Below are 6,394 nucleotides of genomic sequence, written 5' to 3'. Positions count from 1 at the left end.
AACATGGGTCGACCAGTCAATATGCAGATTGAAATCCCCCATAATTACGGCCGTCCCATTCCTGCATGCCACACTTATTTGCGCGTTAACAGCCCGCCCCACCTCCAGATCATTGTTCGGGGGCCTATAGACAACACCCACCAGCGTCTTCCTCCCTTTGCTGTTCCTAATCTCTACCCACAACGATTCCACTTTCTGCTCCCCTGTGACACTCCACTAGTTACAGGCTGCCATCCTTAAAATGTCCTTCTCGTCCCAACTCTGTCATCTTTTAATTAGCCAATCCTCTGTCCATGTTTGTATAGTATCCCCAACACCATGGACTCTTATCTTATTAAATAGCATTTAGTGCAGTACCTTATCGCACACTTTTTAGAAATTCAAGTTTATTACATCTGCTGGCTCCCCTTTATCTATCCTGCTCATTACCACCACAAAGAATTCTATTAATTGTAAGACATATTTCACCTTCAAGAAGCTTTGCTGACTCTGCTTAATCATGTCATGTATTTTAAGTCAATGCTATTACATCCTTTATAGTGAACTCAGACATTTTTCCAATGACAGATGTTATGCTAACTGACCTATAGTTACTTGTTACTTGTCTCTTTCCCTTTTTTAAATAAGGGTGTTACATTGGCAGTTTTCCAATCCTCTGGACCTTTTCCAGAATTTATTAATTCTTGGGGGGGTTTATGACCAGTACATCTATTATTTCTGAAACCAATTCCCTTTAATATCCAAGGGTGCATCCCATCAGACCCAGATGACTTATCATTTTCTCTTGTGATTGTCACAGACAACAGGGATGTCCCTGATTTCCCCACTCTCTACCTGTCCATTATCAGAGAGTTGTTCTTTTTAATTCTGATTCCCTGATTTATAAAGGGTGCCATATTTTCCCCAACCCTTAAATTTGGAAATGTTTCAGTCCTCTATTAATGACTTGCACAAACAGCAAGCGCGAGGTAAGAACATAATAAAAGGGCTGGTTTGTTTTTACACACACACACACACACGCACACACAAACACACACACCTGGAGTTCTGTTCACGTTGGATGTCAGATGTTACGTATTGAAATTCATGTCCAACAGATGCTATCAGAATGTAACTTGGGGGAGGTTATGTGACATATCTCCTCAGTATTGGATGCAGGATGACTAGAAACTTGACATTTAATTGAAGCTGGAATTCTACCTCAAGGCTACGTCTGTCAATTTGTTTTTCCCAATCCACATGAAGTCATCCAGCATTTAATGTTCTGCCCTCATTATCTCCTGATATATTTTCCATTTACAGTAGAGCTACTGTTTGGGGGCCTAAAGACTACTCCCAGCTGTGTCCTCTTCCCCTTATTTTTTCTTACCTTCAGCCATATGGATTCTACATCTTGAGGCGCTGAATGGGGCGTCCTCCTGTTCCTGTGTAACAGGCTCGAGGGGCTGAATGGGGCCTCCTCCTCTTCCTTTGTAATCGGCTCGAGGGGCTGAATGGGGCCTCCTCCTGTTCCTGTTTAACTGGCTCAGTGGGAGCTGAATGGGGCCTCCTCCTGTTCCTGTGTAACAGGCTTGAGGGGCTGATTGGGGCCTCCTCCTCTTCCTGTATAACAGGCTCGAGGGGGCTGAATGGCCTCCTCTTGTTTGTGTGTAACAGGCTCAAGGGGACTGAATAGGGCCTCCTCCTCTTCCTGTATAACAGGCTCGAGGGGGCTGAATGGTCCCCTCCTGTTCCTGTGTAACTGGCTCGAGGGGCTGAATGGGAGTTCCTCCTGTTCCTGTGTAACTGGCTCGAGGGGCTGAATGGGACTTCCTCCTGTTTCTGTGTAACTGGCTCGAGGGGCTGAATGGGACTTCCTCCTGTTCCTGTGTAACTGGCTCAAGGGGCTGAATGGGACTTCCTCCTGCTTTGGTGTAACAGGCTTGAGGAGAGCTGAATAGGACTTCCTCCTGTTCCTGTGTAACAGGCTCAAGGGGCTGAATGGGGTCTTCCCCTGTTCCTGTGTAACAGGCTCAAGGAATGAATGTTCTATGTGAACAAGAAGACGATGACCATTGGAAATGAGAGTGTAAATGTCTGATTACTATTTAAAGCTTATTATTTATTCTTAGTCTTAAAAGCAGGCTGACATTAACATTGCATTGAACTTATTGTGAAAATCCCCTAGTCGATACTCCGGCATCTGTTTGGGTACACGAAAGGAGAGTTTAGCTTGGTCAATACACCTAAACAGCACGTGTTTGGAACTGTGGGAGAAATCTGGAACACCCGGCGGAAACCCACGCAGAAACAAGGAGAACGTGCAAACTGCGCACAGACAGTGACCCAAGCCGAGAATCGAAGCTGGGTCCTTGGCATTGTGAGGCAGCAATGCTAACCACCGCGCCACTCCTGATTCTACTGTATAATCTCACCGGGTAATGAAATTCATATTTAATCAGCCCCACGGGGGGAACAAAGACACAGATCATTATTAATAATGTTCTTCCCTATGATTGTGGCAATTTAGTGGTGCAGTGCAGACGCAGTTTTTCAAAGATTGACCGCAGGCAAGACAGGGCAATGCCTTTCGCCTGCATTTTGGCTTTTATAGTACAAGGACTGCAATTTTAGTTGTATAGTGTGCTTTTGTCCACAGAAAGTTACCTGGAAGTTCTGACGCATATTATGCATGGTAACTAATCAACATGGAGATTTTTGCATCTCGTCGAGAGTACTTTCTTTAGGCAAGTTCTGTGTGACGATTCAGTGCAAATTGCTTTTTGCTCCATGGGAAATCTCTAATTGTTCTCCCCATGGGGCTCATTGAATACGAGTTTCTTTACCAGTTGAGATTCTTAGGCAGAGTTGGGTTTGTAGGGAGGGGGGCAGTTTCCTTACTTCTGTTCTGCAGGCCTGATACTGTTAGCTTCCTGGTTACTTCACGGACAAGCTAAGATGGCTATTCTACAAAATGGGACCTTTACAAAATGCCACGTCATCTCCTGAATAAGACATCAACAGTTCAAACACCCCTCCTCCCATCTGTGGTTCTTAGTTTTTGCCTGGCAAAAGGCATGATTTATATTCTTACAATGAGACATCAACAAAAATTCCTTTGCCTCAATCAAGAGCCCAGGGATGCACAATTAAATAAAGGATTGTCCTTTGTCCTCACAGAAGACCTAGTCTGAATCACAATTCTGTCTGGTAGCTTGGAGACATTTGGGAACACTCTTTAACTCAGTTCAAGTTTAAAAATGTAATACCATAACTGCACAAGACTAACTGAAGTCATTCTGCTGCACCACTCCTGGAGCACTCCTACAGGGCTCCATTTCCAATGCAGCTGCCATTATTCTGCCCCAGAAACAACCAGTTTCTGTGTGAATCTTAGAAAAATAGCCCAAATTGTAGAAAGATGGGAAGAGGAGTTTAACTTCTGATGGCCTGCATCCATCAATGAAGAAGCAATCGAAGTGGAGGTGATGGCCTAGTGGTGTTATTACCAGACTATTATTCCAAAAACTCAGTTAATATTCTGTGGACCCGGGTTCAAATCCCACCATGGCAAATGGTGGAATTTGAATTCCCATCTGGAATTAAGAATCTACTAAATCTGTTGCCAGAATGTCTCCTATCCCACCAGAGGCCTAAACATCCTTGACCACTGCTAGACAAACATCAGATATGTTTTATTACCCGTCCACCAAGCTGTGTTCCTGCTCCCAGCTTGCGAGCAAAAACTGAAGCAGGGGAATCCGATAAGGAAAGTCGTGCAATGTCAGTCTGAGGAATCAGATGATCTCCTACGAGACTGCTACGAGTCAATGGACTGGTCAGTATTTAAGAACTCAGTGACAGGCCTGAACAGGTACACCATTGTAATAACAGACTTCATTAGTCAGTGCGCTGAAGACTGTATGCCAAAGAAGCAAATCAGTGTATTTCCAACCAAGTAAACTGCTTACTGAAATCCAGGTCTGAGGCGTTCAAGTCAAGTGACCCTGACCTATACAAAAAATCCAGATGTGATCTACAGTGAACCATCAAAGATGCCACGAGACAGTCCAGGACCAATCTAGAGTCCAGGCTAGCCACACAAACATCCACCGATTATAGCAAGTTCTGCAAGATCTAACAGAGCACCAAATGAGGGCATGTCAAATTGCCGGCAAAAGTGCACCCCTCCCCGATGAGCTCAATGCATTCTATGCCCTTTACAACCATCCTCTCATCTTATGAGATTTAACCGTATGCAACAACCTACCATGTGGTACCTTGTCAAAGGCCTTGCTAAAGTCCATGTAGACAACATCAACTGCACTGCCCTCATCTACCTTCTTGGTTACCCCTTCAAAAAACTCTATCAAATTTGTGAGACATGATTTTCCACTCACAAAGCCATGCTGACTGTCCCTAATCAGTCCTTGTGTCTCTAAATGCCTGTAGATCCTGTCTCTCAAAATACCTTCCAACAATTTACCCACCACAGATGTGAGGCTCACTGGCCTGTAGTTCCCAGGCTTTTCCCTGCAGTCCTTTTTAAACAAAGACACAACATTTTCCCCTCTCCAATCTTCAGGCACCTCACCTGTGACTATCGATGAATCAAATATCTCGGCTAGGGGACCCGCAATTTCCTCCCTAGCCTCCCACAATGTCCTGGGATACACTTCTTCAGGTCCCGGTAGCATCCTAGTAAATCTTTTCTGCGCTCTTTCTAGTTTAATAATATCCTTTCTATAATAGGGTGACCAGAATTGCACACAGTATTCCAAGTGTGGCCTTACCAACGTCTTGTACAACTTCAACAAGATGTCCCAACCCCTGTATTCAATGTTCTGACTGATGAAGCCAAGCATACTGAATACCTTCTTCACCACTCTGTCCACCTGTGACTCTACTTTCAAGGAGCTATGAACATGTACCCCTAGATCTCTTTGTTGTGTAACTCTCCCCATTGCCCTACCATTAACTGAGTAAGTCCTGCCCTGGTTCAATCTACCAAAATGCATCACCTCACATTTGTCTAAATTAAACTCCATCTGCCATTCGTCATTGATCAAGATCCCGTTGCAATCTTAGATAACCTTCTTCACTGTCCACTATGACACCAATTTGGTGTAATCTGTAAACTTACTAACCATGCCTCCTACATTCTCATCCACATCATTAATACAAATGACAAGTAACAGTGGACCCAGCACTGATCCCTGAGGCACACCGCTGGTCATAGGCCTCCAGTTGGAAAAACAACTCTTTATAACCACCCTCTGGCTTCGGTCAAAAAAACAATTTTGTATCCATTTAGATACCTCACCCTGAATCCCGTGAGATTTAATTTTATGCAACAACCTACCATGTGGTATCTTGTCAAAAACCTTGCAGAAATCCATTTAGACAACATCAACTGCCCTGCCCTCATCTACCTTCTTGGTTACCCCTTCAAAAAATTCAATCAAATTTGTGAGACATGATTTTCATTCACAAAGCAATGCTGGCTGTCCCTAATCAGACTTGCTTCTCTAAATGTCTGTAGATCCTGTCTCTCAAAATACCTTCCAACTTACCCACCACAGATGTGAGGCTCACTGGCCTGTAGTACCCAGGCTTTTCCTGCAGCCCTTTTTAAACAAAAGCACAATACTTGTCAGTCTCCAATCTTCAGGCACCTCACCCATGACTATCGATGATTCAAATATCTCTGCCAGGGGACCTGCAATTTCCTCCCCAGCCCTCCACCATGTCTTGGAATATACTCCATCAGGTCCCAGGGGTTTATCTACCTTGATGTGCTTTAAAATTTCTAGCACCTCTTTCTCTGTAATGTGTATACTGCACAAGACATTACTGTTTATTTCCCCAAGATCCCTAGCATCCATACTTTTCTCAACCAGTAAATACTGTTGAGAAATATTCATTTAGGATCTCACCCATCTCTTGTGGATCTACACATAGATGACCTTGTTCATCCTTAAGAGGCCCTAAGTTCTCTCTTTGTTACTCTTTTGCCCTCTATGTATTTCTAGAAGCTGTTTAGATTCTCCTTTGCCTTATCTGCCAAAACAATTGCGGGTCCCCTTTTTGCTCTTTTGATTTCTCTCTGAACTCTACTCCTACTCCCTCTATACACTTCAAGGGATTTACCTGATCCCAGCTGCCTATGCAGGTCATGTGCCTCTTTTTTCTTCTTGACCAAGGCCTCAATATCCCGAGTCATCTAGGGTTCCCTACTTCTGCCAGCCTTGCCCTTCACTCTAAGAGGAATGTGTTTTCCCTGATCCCTGGTTAACACACTTTTGAAAGCCTCCCACTTACCAGACATGCCTTTGCCTTCCCACAGACTCCCCAATTAATTTTTGAAAGTTGGCCTTATCCCAATTTAGAATTTTAACTTCTGGGCCAGACCGAT

Source organism: Carcharhinus amblyrhynchos, chromosome 16, assembly GCF_965287045.1.
Source record: "Carcharhinus amblyrhynchos chromosome 16, sCarAmb.v2.hapA, whole genome shotgun sequence".
In the NCBI taxonomy this organism is placed as follows: Eukaryota; Metazoa; Chordata; class Chondrichthyes; order Carcharhiniformes; family Carcharhinidae; genus Carcharhinus; species Carcharhinus amblyrhynchos.
This window is presented reverse-complemented; position numbering follows the sequence as displayed.